The 20,277-nt window shown below is 49.9% G+C and overlaps 1 pseudogene; it reads right to left on the bottom strand.

The window, feature by feature from the left end:
• Positions 1–2,872: 2,872 nt before the first annotated feature.
• On the bottom strand, positions 2,873–19,831 carry LOC123076968 (LEAF RUST 10 DISEASE-RESISTANCE LOCUS RECEPTOR-LIKE PROTEIN KINASE-like 2.1; annotated as a pseudogene).
• Positions 19,832–20,277: the final 446 nt, after the last annotated feature.

Here is a 20,277-nt window from a genome sequence, read left to right as displayed (position 1 = left end):
GGCCCCAAGAACAAAATTCCTTGTGAAGGAATTGATGTATGTGCCTCAGACTGTCTACCGCATTCTGTCGAAGACATTGAGTCCAATCAAGGGCCACGACTCGAACGAAGAAGAAGTCGTTGGCATCATGAAGAATCTGCTTTTCAATATCATTCATGGCATTCCCGTCAACTTCCATGATTTCTTCATGAGGACTCTGGCCAATGTGGCAATGTCACCATTTGAGTTGAAGCCTTATGCACCATGGATTATGAGATTCATCAGAACAAGGTCTTCACTCAACTACAAAGCTGATACACTGAACCATTGCAGCTACTTGCCCCCGATCGAAGTCCTCAAAAGGACATTTTCCTCAGCTGATGAAAAGGGCAAGGCTACTGCTGTAATTGATGAAGGCATTCGTCCGTTGGCTGGACAATTTCGCAAGGCTGCATCCTACTCCACCAATGATGACTCTACCACCCATGACTCTGCCGCCAACGCACCCAAGCAAAATCCTCAAGGCACAGCACCCAGGGTGATGACTGATCGTGAGGTTCTCCTCAGTCTTCACCAGAAGGTTGATCGCAATCATAAATGGGTCAAGCGTCAGTTTGGTTCAATTCTTCACAACATGACTGCTACCCATAATGCAGTGAAGAAAAACCACTACTACCTTCATGAAACCCTCAATCGCACCTGGGTTGTTCTGTCTCAAGTCTATAGTGAAGAAGATCTGAAGAAAATGGGTCTCAAGGAAGATCTTGACTGGGCTGCACCTCCTCCGAAGAAGTACAAGAAGGTCAAGGTTCCTTCCTTGGTGGCCAGCTCCTATTCTTCATCACGTTACACTGATGAACATGAAGATTTGGACGACACTGCGGCAGGCCCTACACCAACAAACGACCCCAACAACGCTAGCACTCCTTCATCACCTTGATATTCTTCAGGGGCGTTTGTCCTCATTTTCGACCCTTTTGGTCATTCAAGAACAAAGGGGGAGAAATTTGAGTTAGTCTTGAAGCGGGTCTATCTTATGGGCATTTTTTTCTATGTTACAACTCTCGTTCTTCTGATGACTTTGCTGGATCGACTTGTAAACTTAAACTCTATGGTGACCTGATACTTTTGCTATGTTCTTCTGCATGCTTATTCCTCCTTAATGTTATTGCACGCATGCTGAATTACATCAGTCACCATATTTCATCATGCATTTCAAATTCTTCATATTATATGTCAAATGCGTGTATGAATTACAAGATATAGGGGGAGATCTCCATGATTCAATTCTTCAAGTGTGCATTGCTTCAAAAGCAAATTCCTCACTATGCACATCTTCAGGGGGAGTTCTTCTATATCTTGCAATCAAATTCCTCAATATCTGTATTTACATTTCATATGTTTATCCCCGTTGAAAACTTAACCTATATTGTCATCAATCACCAAAAAGGGGGAGATTGTAAGTGCATCTAGTGCCCCTTAGTGCTTTTGGTGTATTGAAGACTTATAGGTTAAGGGACTAATGTGTTTATGAGTGTACACAGGTCTATAAGTCTATGAGGAGTTTGATATTTACAGAGAAAGTCGACCCCTAAAAATGAAATTCTTTGACTGAAGACTTTGGTATTTCTGAAGACTTTGTGAAGATTTGAAAGTGAAGACTGAGGAGTTAGGAATTCGCCAGTGCGGATTGCCTACGCAGTGAGGAACATGATAGCCCTGAGGAATCTGAGCCTCAAATTTCCGACCGTTGCTGTGCTATGCGCCAGCTGTCTGAAAATATCTTATTCACCTAACGGTCATATCATTGAAGGGCATTTATGTCTTATCATGTCGGGCTGCTCCCTAGGCTATAAATAGCCGCCCCCTACAAACACTAGCTGGTTGGTTGCTCCGAGAGAAACTGACACTTGTCATTTGTGAGCATCCCATCCTTCGAGGACTTTGAGCGAAAATCGTCAAGTGAGGAAAACCCCAAACCCAAACACCTACAAACCCAAAGTGATTGAGCATCACTGAAGAGATTGATCCTGCGTGGATCCCACGCTTGTTACCTTTGAAGACTGTGCTTCTTCCAGACGGTTAGGCGTCATGGTCTAGAGCATCCAAGACGAAATTGTGGATCGCCAAGTGACCGAGTTTGTGAAGGTTTGGACGTCACCTGAAGACTTACCACGAGTGATTGGGCGAGGTCTGTGTGACCTTAGCTCAAGGAGAATATGGTGAGGACTGTGTGTCCTCAGGTTTAAATACCTGCCGCTCCAACCAGACGTACAACTGAGACAGCAGTTGGAACTGGTCTACCAAATCATTGTCTTCACCAAGCCTATTGGTTCTATTTCCTCAACTTTTTCATTTCCTCATTACTGTGTTGTATGCATGTTCATATCTGTGTTTGAAGACTTTGACTGAAGACTTTCTCAATTTCCTCAGTTCAATTTCCTCAGTCTGTTTGTCTTCATCCTGTGTTATCCTGTGTTTACGCTTTCTGTACTCTGTGCTTGTTTTCATTTCATCATGATGACTATGCTTGTGTTCTGCTATGCATACTTTTCAGTACTTATTCCGCTGCAAGTAGTTCTTCGCTAAGGGATTTCCTCACCCACAAATTCCTTAGTGAAGAATTTATAAAAATCGCCTATTCACCCCCCTCTAGTCGATATAACACACTTTTATCTACAGGTGATGCCTTTTAGCAGTTGAAACACAAAACTCATCATAATAAATTGTATTTCTTGTGTGGTCGGTAACTTAGGATGCTGTCATACGGCTGCTCTTGACTCTAGGGCATGCATACATGGAATATATTCTACTACAAGTACAATGCTGAATTTCGCTGGAATTATTCAATTTCTGAATGTACAGTAACATGCCACCTTCTATCAGTGTTGGAAATGGATGTAGGTTCTTTGATTCACAAGGCCTATCTGCTCATTGAGTTGGCGATTGTTGTAGGATTTCTGATTTCACAAGGCTGATCTCTTCAGGTTTAGCAGAACTTGAACTTTGTACATCCAAATTGTGAGCTGAGTTTTCACTGTAATGAGAGATAAGCGTGCATGCAATTTATTATTGCACTAGATAATGACATAGGAAAACAAAGGAATAAAAATATGGGATAAATATCTTACAATAGTTCACAGAAGTTCTGCTTCGGTGGCATCTCCAGATCATCTAAGCTTCTCTCAAACATTTCTAGAACTTTCGTTATAGTAGGGCGATACATAGGTAACACTTGTATGCACCACAAACCTATTATGATCATCTTTCTCGCGATCTCCTCAATTTCCATTGTAATTTCACATGCTTGCAATCCCTCATCTTGTGCAAAGTGGTCGTAAATCCAATCTGGAAAATACTTTTCGCTAGATTTTGCAACAATTGATTTTACATTTCTCCTACCTCCAACCATCTCCAGTAGCATCATTCCATAACTATAAACATCTGACTTTGTTGAAACCACCCCGAAGGTTCGATAGTGAACTTCTGGGGCGATGAATCCAATTGTTCCTCTAACTCCAGTCACTGAAAGCTTGCTCTCCTTTGTATGACACAATTTAGCTAGACCAAAATCAGCAATCTTCGGGCTAAAATCTTTGTCTAGAAGGATATTTTGGGGCTTGATATCGAAGTGGACGATACGTGTATTACAGCTATGGTGCAAGTATTCGAGGCCACGAGCAATGCCGATTGCTATCGCATATAGCCTCTCCCATCCCAAAATTTCTTTGGGTTTCTCTGAGTAAATGTACTTATCCAAGGAACCATTGGGCATGTACTCATATATAAGAGCACGTTTTGACCTCTCCAAACAAAACCCAAATAAACTAACAACATTAACATGAGAGGTCCTTCCAATTCTCATAACTTCATTCACAAACTCATCCCCGTTTCCTTTGCAGTCATGCAAGAACTTCACAGCAACCCGACGACCATCATATAGTCTTCCTTTGAAAACGACACCATAACCTCCTTTTCCAAGCAGATCATTTTGAGAAGACGTTATCTTCATTATCTCTGAGTACATGTATCTTTTTGGAGCTAGCGATCCATATGACACTATCATGGCCTCGTAATTCTTTTCAGTGTTGCTGCTAGTCTTCTTGGAAAGGAGAAACCATAATCTCTTCCCCTTTCTATACCATATGAACACATAGATACATGCAAAGAGAAAGGTTGCAGCTGCTGATGTCATACCTGAGATGGAAGCATATGTTATAATACAGTCATAAGGATTTCCAGGCCATCAGTAGTTTAAATTTCTCTTTTGCAATAGTAAATTGTGGCGAAAGTAGCAAGAAGCTAAATTCCATAAATTTCTCAGTCTCGTTATTATGCACAAGCTAAGAACTACCTGTTTCAGATTTTGATTTTAGAATCAATTTTCAATGACTACAGATAGATAAAATTTTAAGTTCCTATTTTATTAGTGAGCTACTGATATATAATTGGCCAAAAAATTAGCATACCTATTAGCATAATGTTGTGCCCTCTCTTCTTGCTACCTGGAATATAACATAACATTTATGAGTAAAAGCGGTGTCACCCAATAGTACTACGTTGGGCTTTTTTGGAAAAGAAAGATATGATCATTGCATATGAATATTCAATACTAAAAGAGCATTGCAACATTGAAGGAGGAACGTGTGTGTGCTCTGTAATTTTTTTTCTGCAAATGTTCCCTTGTAGCACCATGATCCTCACTACACCAAAACCGAAGAGTAGTTGTGAACTGACTTGTGGTTGGATGGTTAGAGGGACAGTGGTATCCTCAGCCCACCAAGGTTCAAATCCTGGTGCTCGCATTATTCCTGGATTTTTTTTAGGATTTCCGGCGATGCGCTTTCAGTGGGAGGAGATGTTCCCGTCTACGACGAGGGGGTGTGCGTGTGTGCGTTCATAGGGGTGAATGTATGCACGTATGTATAAGCGCTTGCGTCTGTACTGGTGTTCAAAAAAACCGAAGAGTAGTTATCGTACAGAACTAGACCACTGCCATGCATTATGTTGAAATCGTACTAATCATTACTCATAGAGTCATAGTGTATTTGAACTGCCCCCATTTTTTGACCCTACCCGGTCCTCCGCTCCTAACTCTACCTGCTCCCGTGCGGCGCCGCGCCGCTGCACCGGAGCGTCCCCAACGGTCGTCTCCCGTTCACCCCAGCTCACCCCCCCTCGCCAGCGCCGCTAGGGGCGTCGCAGGCAAAGCATGGGAGCCGCAGTGGTGGCGTTTCTCCTCGGCCAACGATTCGGTCAGGACGGTGGCGGTCCGCGATGGCTAGATCTAGAACAGTGGTGCGGGGCAGGCGGTGTTCGGCGACAGGTCCAGCGGCGGTGGCAAGGGCACCCGATCTGGATCCAGTCGGGCTACGGGCGGGCCGCACTAGCTGATATCATGTACCGTCCTGTCAATGGCAGGCTGCCCCTGGGATCGACCCGCATCATGAGAACGTCGGGGGCTCCGGCCCTGGGCATGGCGGTGGTGGCCGCCTCCTTCACCGGAGATAGTCAGCCTGAAGCTGGGTGGTCGGATCTCCAGATCTGTCATCTAGTCCCGGCTGTGAGTTGGGAAGACAGGGTTGCTGGTGAAAACCGAGCCGATGGCTGGCGATGGCGGCGTCTTGCGTCGTTACCTTGATGAAGGAATCACCGTGTAACTTTTGTCGACCCACTCGTGCTGCCTCGGGAGAAACCCTAAGATCTGGTCATCCAGATCGAACGATGGCGGTACTGCGGTGTCATTACTCTCTTGGGAGCATCATGGAGCAGAGCTGGAAGACAGGGGCAGGAGGTGCAGCGGCTAAGTCCTGCACGGAGCTTCGGTGGAGATGTAGAGTCATGCATGGCGACAAGTGCTACGCTGTGTCATGCCTGGTCGGCAGGTGCTATGTGTCATGGTTCTAAGTCTGACAGTAGAATGGGGGTAGGGATGTAGAGGCAAGGTCCTAGCTATGGAGAAGCTATACGCAAGAGTTTTACGAGTTCAGGCCCTTCTCGGAGGAAGTAACAGCCCTACGTCTCGGAGCCCAGAGGCGGTCGACTGGATTATATGCATGTGTGTGTTACAGGGGGTGCGAACCCTTGTCTCAGAGGAGGGGGCTGGCTTATATAGAGTGCGCCAGGACCCCAGCTCCCCTTCGTTACACATGATTCAATGTACATAAAGTGAGAGCGTTACAGATAACGTCAATAATAAAGTGCTATAAATGATCATTAAGTCTATGAGTAAACGCCCGACCGTTGCTGCGCGGAGTGGCTTTAGGTCTTCTGCACGTCGAGTGGTTGAATGGTCGAGTGACCTAAATAAGGAGGGATCTCCGAGTGAATGGTAGGTCGAGTGGATTGCACTTGACACCTTTGTTGAGCCCTCTCTATTTGCTCTTGAACTTCTTTGCTTCTAGGACAAGGACCTTAGGTAGGACGTATAGGTTAGGCCTATTACCCTACCCTAGGTCTATGTCCTCATCATTAGCCCCCGAATGGATTGAGGTCCGAGTGAAAAGAAGGTTGACGTTGATCTTGCTTTGACTCTTGTCTTTCTCAAGAATTTATCTCTGAACGGAGGCTAGTGTTGGAACTTCGGCTTCGTTTCAGTCGCCTTGATCGATTCAGGAATTGCCGATTGGTTTTTATAACGTCACCCGCCGAGTGTTGTCTTTGACGCGAAATCTTTGGCGTGATCGGTTGCAGAGGATCCTGGATTTCGCGGGATTTGCAATTTCGGTGAAAGCGCGCCAGGCGAAGCGTGCCGTGGTAAGCGGAGTGGATAAACAGGACGTTTCGATTTCTGCGCCACCTTTTTCGCCACGTACCCCGTGTGCGACTGTTGCGGGATTTGACAGGATCGCCCGGACCCACGCGTCAGCCACTCGGAAGTGGGCCTTTAAAAGCGGCGAGGCCGAGGCGTCCGCACTGTGCATGCCATTCTCCTTCTTCTTCCTCTCGCTCCTTCACGCCATCCGGCTTCTCCACTCTCGATGCCTCCGCTTCGCCGCCATGGGGAAGGAGAGAACGGCGGCGCTGGAACGCGGGAAGAAGGCGACGGGGGCGGCGAAAGGCAAGAAGACGAATCGGGGATCTTCATCGCGGTCGGGGCTGCCACGGGGTTGGATCCAGGGAGATTGGATCCGATCCTCGCTTCAGCAGGAAGACTTGGATGATATGGCCGAGTTAGGGCTGATCGTCCATGGGTCCGCAAGGCTGCCGGAGGGGGAAACGGAGCCACAGCCGTAACGGGTGAGTGTGTTCTGCTTGCCACTCATGTCGACCACGGTTTCTCGCTTCCTCCACACCCCTTCTTTCGAGGTTTCTTGAATTTCTTCGGGGATCAACTCCATCATTTCACTCCCAACACCATCACATACCTTGCCGCATTCGTGTCCATGTGCGAGAATTTTCTGGGGTGTCGACCGCACTGGGGTCTTTTCAAGCACATTTTCACCATCCGCTCCCAAACAGTGAAGAAAGCGAACTCGAAAGACGAGAAAACCCATGTTATCCACATGTGTGGGGGTCTGGGTATTCAGAAGAGGAAGAGGAGTTCCTTCCCTTCGATGACTCTTCCTGAGTCGGTCAGGGGCTGGCAGTCGACCTGGTTCTATTGCCAGGATATCGCGACCCCAGGCCAGTCGACTGGACTTCCCCCTTTCTCTTTTGATCGTGTTCAAACTCCATCTTCGTTGAAAGTGACCGCCGTGGAGAAGCCGGAGACGGGCATGTTGGTCGAGAGAGTAGTTCAACTGATCAACCAAGGTGTCACCGGTATGGATCTGCTGGAGGTGTTCCTCAGTCGGCGCATTCAACCACTCCAAGCTCGTGACCACTCCATGTGGATGTACTCCGGGGCTGGTGATACCGCTCGGGTTCATCCGGAGGAGGTGGAGGCAAAAACAGTGGCTGAGGGGCATCACCGGGAACAAGGACAACCCCAGGGGCGCCAGGAGAGTCAAACCTTTCAGCGAAAGCAACCAGCCAGACAAGGTCTGGCCACTACACTTGATTGAATTTGGATGTGTTTTCTGACTGTTTGTTGATCTGACTGATTTCCACTCGGCTCCTTGTTTTGTAGATTTATACAGAGATGTACTCAATGCCCAATGGCGAGCAAGCTCTGGAGCAGGACCGTGAAGGCGAGGACAGCGCGGAGGAGAGCGGCGAGTGGGAGTCACCAGCCGACAATGATGAAGATGAGAGCGATGAGTCGGATGACGAGGAGGTAGCCGACTCACCACCTCGTTCCAAACGTCAATCCAAGCAGCACCATGATCCCGCGGGCAGGCGCGGCAAGGCTGTGGCCTCGAGCGCTCCATCTCAAAAGCGCGCTCGGTCTTCGACTCCAGAATTGGCTGAGAAGGTCACCAAGCAGCCCAAGATCAATCCTTCGAAGGCTCGGAAGACCTTGCCTAGAATCAAGATGGACGTTCCTGTTGCTTCTGGGTAAATGTTCTCCCCGTATTTTCTTGTTCTGAGCGATTCTCTTGTACTGACCGAGTGGATGATGAACCTTTACAGCCCGGCTTCGGCTGCGACTGATATGGATATCGACAAGACCCCAGTCGACGAGGAAACCGCCGATGCAGCTACCTCCAAAGCCAGTAAGTCTGCCCAACTCGAATTTATTTGGACGACTGGATTGTTTGTCAGCTATCTCTTTGACTTTCTCTGTTTGTTGCAGCACCACGGGACGTTGTTGTGCTCCCGGACGATGAAGAAGAAGTACCGCTGAGGGGAAGGAGGAGGAGGGACAAGGAACTGGGCGGGAAAGCGCCTGAGGTCCAGGTTCCTCAGTCGACTGAGATGCCTGAGACGGCAGTCGAGCGATCGACAGATCTGGCACGTACCAACGTCACTTTCGCTATCCCGCTATCGACTGATTGCCCATCAGGATCAGCTGCTCAGACTTCTGCTGCGCCAATACCGACTGCTCTGCCATCATCGCTTTTCACTGCGTATCAAACTCCGGACGACCCACCGGCTGCCGCCAAAGAAGCTCTTCTTCAGTTGAACCTTGTGATGGGGCAAATGAAAGTGGTGCATGAGGCCAGTCAGGTGGCCTTCAACGCCGGAGCAGCTCTGCAGGCCAATGTCCAGGTTAGTTGATTCCTGATTGATCATACTTCTCATCCGATCACCCACTGGGTGTGACTGTTTTGAAGTTGTACGAGGCAATTTGAGTCGTCTTGATTTGAATCTTTGAACTAGTGGGGGCACTCTTAGTGCACCCACTGGGTGTAGTCCCCGAGACCATAGTTGACTGCGGGCAGTCGACTGTGGTCTGAGAATCTAAATTTTGTCACTCGGTCTGGACGGACCAGGTCGAATGAAACCAGAACCAGTGGGGGCACGCTAAGTGCACCCACTGGGTGTAGTCCCCGAGACCGTGGTTGACTGCGGGCAGTCGACTATGGTCTGAGAACTGCTTTTTTTACTCTCGCGCTGGGCAGGCCATGTCGAGTGTTTATTCAAACCAGTGGGGGCACGCTAAGTGCACCCACTGGGTGTAGTCCCCGAGACTGCCGTTGAATGTTTGATTCGGTGGTAGTCTTAGAGTAGCTATCACTGTGATGACTTTTTATCTCAGTCAACTGATATGGCTTATACTGCAGAAATCTTGTGATCTTGGGGCTCAGCTTTCAGCAATGAACAAGCAGCAAATCAGCCTCAACCTTGATCTGGAATTGGCCAAGAAGAATCTCAAGACTGCTCGTGATGAAGTAGCTGCCATGGGAGGTAACCAATCGTCAACTGTCTATCTCACTGCTGGCACTTTTCCTTTCCATTTTTTGAACCGAGTGACTCCACTCGAGCAGATGTATGTAGTGAAAACCGTCAACTCCAAGCCCGTCTGAAGAATGTTATTTCTTTAGAGAAAATGAAGCAGGCTTTGGAGAAGAAGGATCTGGATCTTGCTGCTGCACAGAAGGAAGCGCGAGAGAAGACGGCGCTTGCTGACAAGAAGCTTGCTTCAATCGGCAAGTTAGAAGAAGAGAACTCCAAACTGAAGACTGCTGTTTCTGATGCCAATCGGGAGGTCGAGCGACTGAAGAAAGACAAGGACAAGCTGACTGACGAGCTTGGGAGCCTCAAGGCCAAGAAGGGCGAGTTGGAGTCTTATCTGGGCCAGCTTGCTGCAAAGCTGGTCCTAAAACTTGAAGGTATCGATGATTGATTGACTTATTGCGGTCGACTGTCAAGCCTGATCGTATCGTCGACTCACTATTTATTCAACTGTGCAGAGCTTTGCCAAGACTTTGAAGCGGAAACTGGGCGGGTCGAGATGGGTCTCCATCCCATAAATTGTCCAGTCAAGGATGACGTCGCAATGAATGTGCTGCGATTGGAATCTCGCATGGGCAACGCGGTTGCTTATCTTGCCCGCCTGAAGGCGGCGATGACTCGGGTTGATGCTGAACTCTGGCCTCAGGCGGAACTATCTCAAGACCTCGAGTCTCTGATGGCTCGACTGAACCAAATACCTGACCGAGTGCAAGAATGGAAAAAGTCGTCTGCTCGTTGCGGTGCTGATGTCGCCTTGTCTCTGGTCCGAGTGCACTGCAAGGATGTCAAAGAAGACAAGCTGGCGGAGCTCAAGGTTGTTAACACAAAAAGGCACACTTTCCAGTCCTTTATGGACACTTTCCTTGACGCTTCCACTCGCATCGCAGAAAGCATAGACCTTGACAGTTTCTGCGACCCAGCCAGTCCTTCTCCCGACGAGTGACCAAAAAACATTATGCTCCACCTTTATTTGCCTCGGAATCCTGAGTGATTGTGTAATCTATAAACTTCTTCGGGCTTGATGCTCGAGTACTTTTGATATGCGGTCCGGAACCTTAGGATTTATCTGAACTTTGTTTACCTTGAAATATGCTTGCGTTTGTCTTCGAGTGGGTTTCGTTCTTCAGTCGGAATAATCTTTGAACTTGAGATGCAGCTCTGAGGAGGAGATTCCAGTCGACCTGCACCTCATCGTCCTTGCGGATGAGGATGGAGCGTACGTTGTACTTGTGGTGTAGCTCCGAAGGAGAAGGTTACAGTCGACCTGCACCTCGTCGTCTTTGCGAATAGGGATGGAGCGTACGTTGTATTTGTGGCGTAGCTCCAAGGAGAAGGTTGTAGACGACCTGCACCTCGTCGTCCTTGCGGATAGGGATGGAGCGTACGTTGTATTTCTGTCGTAGCTCCGAGGAGAAGGTTGTAGTCGACCTGCACCTCGTCGTCCTTAGACGAGTACTGGACTGCAGCTAAGCCCTCGAGTGGGAGGGTTGCTCATCACTCGGTAGGATTTTTCAAACTTAGGCGAGTACTGGGCTGCAGCTAAGCCCCCGAGTGGGAGGGTTGCTCATCACTCGGTATGATTTTTCAAACTTAGGCGAGTACTGGACTGCAGCTAAGCCCCCGAGTGGGAGGGTTGCTCACCACTCGGTAGGATTTTTCAAACTTAGGCGAGTACTGGGCTGCAGCTAAGCCCCCGAGTGGGAGGGTTGCTCATCACTCGGTAGGATTTTTCAAACTTAGGCGAGTACTGGACTGCAGCTAAGCCCCCGAGTGGGAGGGTTGCTCACCACTCGGTAGGATTTTTCAAACTTAGGCGAGTACTGGACTGCAGCTAAGCCCCCGAGTGGGAGGGTTGCTCACCACTCGGTAGGATTTTTCAAACTTAGGCGAGTACTGGACTGCAGCTAAGCCCCCGAGTGGGAGGGATGCTCACCACTCGGTAGGATTTTTCAAACTTAGGCGAGTACTGGACTGCAGCTAAGCCCCCGAGTGAGAGGCTTGCTCACCACTCGGTAGGATTTTTCAAACTTAGGCGAGTACTGGACTGCAGCTAAGCCCCCGAGTGAGAGGCTTGCTCACCACTCGGTAGGATTTTTCAAACTTAGGCGAGTACTGGACTGCAGCTAAGCCCCCGAGTGGGAGGCTTGCTCACCACTCGGTAGGATTTTTCAAACTTAGGCGAGTACTGGACTGCATCTAAGCCCCCGAGTGAGAGGCTTGCTCATCACTCGGTAGGATTTTTTCACACTTAGGCGAGTGCTGGACTGCAGCTAAGCCCCCGAGTGAGAGGCTTGCTCACCACTCGGTAGGATTTTTCAAACTTAGGCGAAACGGATTCGCGGCTAAGCCCCCGAGTGAGAGGCTTGCTCATCACTCGGTAGGATTTTTCAAACATTAGGCGAAACGGATTCGTGGCAAAGTCACCCACTGGGGGATTTCAGATGCAAACAAAAGTAACAACAACCATTTAGCAAGACTGTAAAGCTCTTGTCTTTGATAAACAGACTACAAAGGTATTTCTTATTACATCTCATCCGAATGAGTACTTAAGTATAAAAGGGGCAGAGCAGCTCCGCGTTCCAAGCCCGTGGCTCGTCTTTCTGATGCTCGACATTGTAAAGATGGTATGCTCCATTGTGGAGAACTCTGGTGACAATGAAGGGACCTTCCCAAGCAGGGGCGAGCTTGTGTGGTTTCTACTGATCCACTCGAAGAACCAAGTCTCCCTCTTGAAAGGCTCGGCCTCTCACATTTCTGGCGTGGAATCGACGCAAATCTTGCTGATAAATGATCGACCAGATTAAGGCCATCTCTCTTTCCTCCTCTAGGAGATCGACTGCGTCCTGCCGGGCCTGTTCTGCTTCATCTTCAGAGAAGAGCTCGACTCGGGGTGCATTGTGAAGCAAGTCACTCGGTAGAACAGCTTCTGCTCCATAAACCAAGAAGAACGGAGTTCGGCCAGTCGACCGATTGGGAGTTGTCCTCAATCCCCAAAGAACTGATGGAAGTTCATCGACCCAGCCACCTACTGCGTGCTTGAGATCACGCATCAGTCGGGGTTTCAGTCCTTTGAGAATCAAGCCATTTGCTCTTTCTGCTTGTCCATTCGACTGAGGGTGGGCGACCGAAGCATAGTCGACTCGTGTGCCTTGGGAAGCACAGAAGGCTCTGAACTCATCAGAATCGAAGTTTGACCCGTTGTCAGTGATGATGCTGTGCGGAACTCCATATCTGAATGTCAATTCTCTGATGAAACTGACGGCAGTACTGGCCTCAAGATTCTTGATAGGCTTGGCTTCAATCCATTTGGTAAACTTGTCGACTGCTACAAGCACATGAGTGAAGCCACTCCTACCAGTCCTCAGGGGTCCAACCATATCCAATCCCCAAACAGCAAAGGGCCAGACGAGTGGAATAGTCTTCAGGGCTGACGCAGGCTTGTGGGACATATTGGAGTAAAACTGGCAGCCTTCGCATTTGTCGACTATATCTTTCGCCATTTCATTTGCTCGTGGCCAATAAAATCCAGCTCGGTATGCTTTGGCCACAATGGTCCGAGAGGACGCATGGTGACCACAGGTCCCCGAGTGGATGTCATTGAGGATAATTCGACCTTCTTCTGGTGTTATGCATTTCTGGCTGACTCCAGTTACGCTTTCCCTGAACAGTTGTCCTCTTATCACAGTGAAGGCTTTGGATCGACGGACGATCTGTCGAGCCTCTTCTTCATCCTCTGGGAGTTCCTTCCTCAGGATATACGCAATGTATGGCACTGTCCAGTCGGGAGTGATGACTAAAACCTCCATGATTAGGTCGACCACGGCTGGGACTTCGACTTCAGTCGGATCTGTGGCACTCTTAGGCTGTGGGGGTTCTTCAGTGAAAGGATCTTCTTGAACTGAAGGTGTATGAATGTGTTCTAAAAACACGTTGCTGGGAATGGCTTCCCTCTTGGAACCTATCTTTGCCAAATCATCGGCTGCTTGATTTTTCAGTCGGGGTATATGATGGAGCTCTAACCCCTCAAATTTCTTTTCCAACTTCCTCACCGCATTGCAGTAACCAGTCATAGCTGGGCTTCTGACGTCCCACTCCTTCATCACTTGATTGACTACCAAATCTGAGTCGCCGTAGACCATGAGGCGACGGACGCCGAGCGAGATGGCCATACGTAACCCATATAAGAGTGCTTCATATTCTGCTTCGTTATTGGAGGAATCAAAGTGAATCTGGAGAACATATCTGAGCTTGTCTCCTCGGGGGGATACCAGTACCACCCCAGCACCGGAACCATTCAGCATCTTGGAACCATCAAAGAACATGGTCCAGTGCTCCGAATGGATTTGAGTTGGCAGTTGCTGTTCGATCCACTCGGCGAGGAAATCTGCTATTGCTTGGGACTTGATAGCTTTCTTTGCCTCAAACTTAATATCCAAGGGAAGGAGTTCAATCGCCCACTTTGCCACTCGACCAGTTGCATCTCTGTTGTTCAGAATCTCTGATAATGGAGCGTCGCTGACGACTGTAATGGAGTGGTCAGAGAAATAATGTGCAACCTTCTTCGTGGTCATATAAATCCCATAAACAAGCTTCGGATAATGTGGGTATCTTTGCTTTGATGGAGTCAAAACTTCAGAAACATAATATACTGGGCGCTGAACTTTATAGGCTTTTCCTTCCTCTTCTCGCTCGACCGTGAGTACCGTACTGACAACTTGTCCAGTGGCTGCAATGTAAAGCAGTAAAGGCTCTTTGCTGATCGGGGCAGCAAGCACCGGCTGGGTGGAAAGCAGGGCTTTGAGCTCTGCAAATGCTGCATCAGCTTCAGGAGTCCACTCGAACTTATCACACTTCTTCATTAGTCGGTAAAGAGGCAATGCCTTTTCACCAAGGCGAGAAATGAATCAACTCAAGGCGGCCAAACAACCTGTAAGCTTCTGTACATCATGCACACGCACAGGGCGTTTCATTCGGAGAATGGCACCAACTTTCTCTGGGTCAGCGTCGATCCCTCGTTCGGAAACGAGGAAACCGAGTAATTTTCCGCCCGGGACTCCGAATGTGCACTTTGATGGATTAAGCTTGATATCATACCTTCTGAGGTTGGCAAAAGTTTCAGCAAGGTCAGCCAACAGGTCGGAACCTTTACGTGACTTGACCACAATGTCATCCATGTATGCTTCCACATTCCGACTGATTTGAGTGAGTAAACACTTCTGAATCATCCTCATGAATGTGGCTCCAGCATTCTTCAGGCCGAATGGCATGGTGACATAACAGAAGCACCCAAATGGAGTGATGAAAGCTGTTTTTATCTCATCGGGTCCATACAGTCGGATCTGATGATACCCGGAATAAGCGTCCAAAAAGGACAAGCGCTCACACCCTGCAGTCGAGTCGACTATTTGATCGATGCGGGGGAGAGGAAAGTGATCTTTCGGGCAGGCCCGATTGATATGCTTGAAGTCAATGCACATGCGAAGTGAGTCGTCCTTCTTGGGGACCATGACAACATTGGCTAGCCACTCGGAGTGGTAAATCTCTCGGATAAACTCAGCTGCTAGGAGCCGAGCCACTTCTTCACCGATTGCTTTTCTCTTCTGCACGGCGGACCGTCGAAGATGTTCTTTGACCGGTTTTACTTTTGGGTCGACTCGCAAACGGTGCTCAGCCAGCCCCTTGGGAACACCCGGCATGTCAGAGGGTTTCCATGCAAAGATGTCCCAGTTCTCACGGGGGAATTGGATGAGCACTTCTTCCTATTTGGAGTCGAGTGTTGTCAAGATATGAGTCGGAGCAGCATTGGGATCGGTCAGATGAATATGAATCGGCTTTGTTTCACCAGACGACTGAAATGCTGAATCCGTGGCAGGCTTCTTAGCTCGCAACAAATCACTCGGATCTGCATTTTTTGATACTCCTATAATTCCACGACTGCCATTTGTGCATCGGCGATCTTTGAGCCCTTCTGGAAGCACTCTTCTGCCTTCTTCCGATTGCCAGTGATAGTGATCACTTCTTTAGGACCAGGCATCTTCAATTTAAGGTAAACGTAACATGGTCGAGCCATGAAACGTGCATAAGCCGGCCTGCCCAGAATAGCATGATAAGCACTCTGGAAATCGATAACCTCAAACGTCAACTTTTCTTTGCGGTAATTCTTGGAATCACCGAAAACAACATCGAGGGCGATCTGGCCGAGTGACTCAGCCTTCTTGCCTGGAATAACCCCATGGAAACTCATATTGCTTTCACTGACTCTGGACATCGGAATGCCCATCCCTTTCAAGGTCTCCGCATACAATATATTCAGGCCACTGTCGCCATCCATCAGAACTTTAGTCAACCGAGTGCCTTCGACGACTGGGTCGACCACCAATGCTGGCCTCCCAGGGGTGGCTATGTGTGTCGGGTGATCAGACTGGTCAAATGTAATGGCAGTCTGGGACCACTTCAGATAACTGGGCGTCGCCTGAGCGACCATGTTCACTTCTCTGTTGATGACTTTCGGTCGACTCTTGCTCTCAACATCAGCAAAAATCATCAGAGTGGAATTGACGTGGGGGTAACCATCATCGTCCTCTTCCTTATCCTCAACTTTGTCCGATTCTTTCTTCTTTTCTTTGGGTTGTTTCTCTCGGAACTGCTGGATTAGGAGCCGACATTTTCGAGTGGTATGTTTCGGGTAAATGAGATTACCCTCCTCATCTTTTTTGATGTGAATGTGGCATGGTAAATCTAACACATCATTTCCATCTTGATCTTTTACTTTCCTAGGGTTCCATGGCCCTTTGGGCTTCCCCTTGAACTTTCCTTGAGTCACGGCTAAGGTTTCTCCAGGAGCAGCTGGCTCGGCTTGGCGCTTCTGCTTTCGACTGGAGTTCCCTCCCCCGGTTTCGTGGGCGACTGCTTTGTACTTGCCACTCCCGAGCCGATCCTCCTCTTCTCCGTTAGCATACTTGGTGGCAATTTCCATCATTTGACTTAGAGACATATCTCCGGTCTGACCGAACTTCAGATTCAATTCTCGATACTTAACACCTTTCTTAACGGCACAAACTGCTTGGTGATCAGACACATTTTCCACCGTGTGGTGCAACGTGATCCACCTCTGGATATAATCTTTCAAAGTTTCATTCGACTTCTGCACACAAGACTGTAGCTCAGTTAGCCCCGCTAGCCGTTTGCATGTACCCTCAAATGTTCTGACAAACACTCGGGCAAGCTCTTTCCAGCTGTAAATATTGCCAGGCGCTAACTGATTCAACCACGCTCTAGCTGAACCCTCTAACATCAGAGGCAGGTGCTTCATGGCCACTTCGTCATTGCCACCACCGATCTGCACAGCCACTCGGTAGTCCTCAAGCCAAGTGTCAGGCTTGGACTCACCAGTAAATTTGCTGACTCCAGTCGCCAACCTGAAGTTGGGAGGAATCACTGCTGCTCTGATGGCTCTGCTGAAACACTCGGGACCTGAAACATGCACCCTGTTGCTGGTCGGGTAATCTCTATCGTGGCCATCTCTGTGTGTTCTGTTCCTGTCAACCAAACCTTGAACGAGAATGGATCTCGCGTCAAAGCCTGGCTCCCGGGGGTCGACTGGAATCCTTCGCCCACCACTGTGAGGGCGCCTGTCATCGTGTTGCTGAGGCGCGTTTGACCCACTCCTTGGGGAAGGCGTGGGCACTCAATGACGATCATCATGGTCGAGTCGGTGATCATACTGCTCACGGTTTCTGTACTGATCTCATCGGTCCCCACGTCCCTCACTCCTCGGGGGCGATCTTGGACTGTGAGCCGACTGAACTGTGTCTGCTACCACAGATCTGCTATGGATCCTATTCCGCGACTGAGATACTGGTGTGTTTTGTTCCCCTGCTGCCCGAAGTAAAGCCCTGATCTGCATCAAACCTCTGCCAGCTTCTGACTGGGAGGGCTGAATCGACTCTGCTATTCGGGCTGCAGCTGTGAGATTCTGAATCGGAGTTCGGTATACCTGAGTTGGAGGCGGAAAAAGTTATCGTCGACTGGACTCAGGAATCCACTGCCGAGCACGCTCGTCGAGTGCGTGCTGGAGATTCTCCAGTCGAGTGCGCTCAGCCAAGTTGGCCAGGCGCATCTCCTCCAAGGCCCGGGCCTCGGGGGTCTCTCCAACGATAGGAGTGTGAAGTGCATCCATGTTGCGGCGGCGAAGCTCTTCACTCTGCTGCGAAGAGAGGGGCTCGGGGCGGTATTCCTCGTGGGCACGCGACGGATCTCCTCCGCCGTCGCCACCATCCTCGCGGGGGAAGCCAGGAGGACTGTGCGGTCCGTTGACCATCAGGACTTCCGCCGCGGGGTCACTGCTGTCGCACTCGGACGCAGTCTCAACGGAGCCGGTCGAACAGGCCGTAGAGAGTTTCGTCGGGCTCGATTGCCGTGACTTGGGGGGTGGCCGATTGGCGAGCCACCGCGTGCCTCACCCGCCGCTGGAGCCTCGACCGACCGGAATGCTTGTGCCGGCGGGCAGCAGGGAGTGAAGACGCCACCGGAGCCGACCGATACTGAGTCGACGGCTGCCGCAGGAGGACGCCGCGGACGCACGCGCGAAAGTACATTGCCCCGCGGACGGGGAGCGCCTCGACGTCGAGTGGAGCTTCTTGGAGCCAAGCGAAATCGTCGGCGACGAACACGAGCGCGCTGAAACGGATCTCGCGGCCCTCGGCCAATCCTCCGCCTGAAACCATGCCGATGGGGATCGGAAAAATCGCAACTTCTCCAACAAGTCGCTAAGACGCCGGCCCCACGGTGGGCGCCAAGTGTCGTGGTTCTAAGTCTGACAGTAGAATGGGGGCTAGGGATGTAGAGGCAAGGTCCTAGCTATGGAGAAGTTGTACGCAAGAGTTTTACGAGTTCAGGCCCTTCTCGGAGGAAGTAACAGCCCTACGTCTCGGAACCCGGAGGCGGTCGACTGGATTATATGCATGTGTGTGTTACAGGGGGTGCGAACCCTTGTCTCAGAGGAGGGGGTGGCTTATATAGAGTGCGCCAGGACCCCAGCTCCCCTCCGTTACACAGGATTCAATGTACATAAAGTGAGAGCGTTAGAGGTAACGTCAATAATAAAGTGCTATAAATGATCATTAAGTCTATGAGTAAACGCCGGAGCGTTGCTGCGCGGAGTGGCTTTAGGTCTTCTGCACGTCGAGTGGTTGAGTGGTCGAGTGACCTAAATAAGGAGGGATCTTCGAGTGAATGGTAGGTCGAGTGGATTGCACTCGACACCTTTGTTGAGCCCTCTCTATTTGCTCTTGAACTTCTTTGCTTCTAGGACAAGGACCATAGGTAGGACGTATAGGTCAGGCCTATTACCCTACCCTAGGTCTATGTCCTCATCACTATGCACGACAGATCTTTCAGAGTCTTCGTGTCTGGATGAATGCACAGGGCGGTGGCGCCGTTGGGCGTCGTGGTGGCGTCGACGGATGTCTGGACTGGCAAGGATAATGCGGATCTCTATCCTGAAGATTGGTCAGCGGTCCGAGGATGATTGCGGCTTCTGGCTTCTAAAACGTGTGCATGTGGCATGCGCTTTAGGTCTGCTGCACCGGTTGTTGGTCGCGATACGTTAGTGGATGGATCCGCGGCGACACTAATTTTAGATATGGGGTGAGAGCACTTCACATTATCGAACTTGTAGGTGTGGGTGGTGGCTTCGGTGGTGTCGTTACTCTCTTCGGGTGGCTCTTGGGAGCATCGTGGAGCATCGTGGAGTAACGATTATGATACATGTGCAGCTCATCACAGATGATCTCGACACGTCGTGGCGCAGTGACATTCGAAGATAACGTAGTCGGTGTTAATCCGTCAACGTCCGCCGCTCTCCTCGCAGGCCGCACAATCGCCGACCGTGTAATTAAGAAGAAACCCGCCCTTCATCAGCCGCCGCTAGTCTGCCCCGGCCGCTCCCGGGTACCCTAGCACTGGCATCATCGACACCGTGCAGTTCCTTGCCACCAGTGCCCTTTGTCGGGCTTTTACTCTCTGGCGGGCCACGCGAATGAGTTGAACGTGGTTGACACATTGGTTCCATCATTCGTGCAGTTCGCTGTCTCCCACGTAGGCACCGGCGGCCACGACCAGAGCTCGGTGCACTTGTAGAGAACGAAGAGCTCCTGGTTGACGGCGCTGATGGCGAAGGGCGCAAGGCCAAGGTAAGAGGAGGCGTTCACTCGGATCTTGATGTCACAAGTGCTGTCAGAGAGATGTAGTTGGCTACCTGGAACGATCTTTCCTTGTAGGAGATTTCCAGGATCTGGTACTACCAGAAGGAGTTCTCAAGGAAGGCCACGCCGCCGCCGTCATGTGTGTCGCACGTGACGCGGAAGGCCCGGTAGCCGCAGTCTAGTGGGTGTATTCACCGAGCTAGAACGGGTACATGACTCACGGGCTCCGCACGCTGCTGGCTTGCAGGATGACCACAATGACGGCGATGTGGTGTTTAGGGCGTGGGTGGCTAGGACAACAGTTAGCGGCAGT

Source organism: Triticum aestivum, chromosome 3D (genome assembly GCF_018294505.1).
Source record: "Triticum aestivum cultivar Chinese Spring chromosome 3D, IWGSC CS RefSeq v2.1, whole genome shotgun sequence".
NCBI lineage: Eukaryota > Viridiplantae > Streptophyta > Magnoliopsida > Poales > Poaceae > Triticum > Triticum aestivum.
This window is presented reverse-complemented; position numbering and strand designations above follow the sequence as displayed.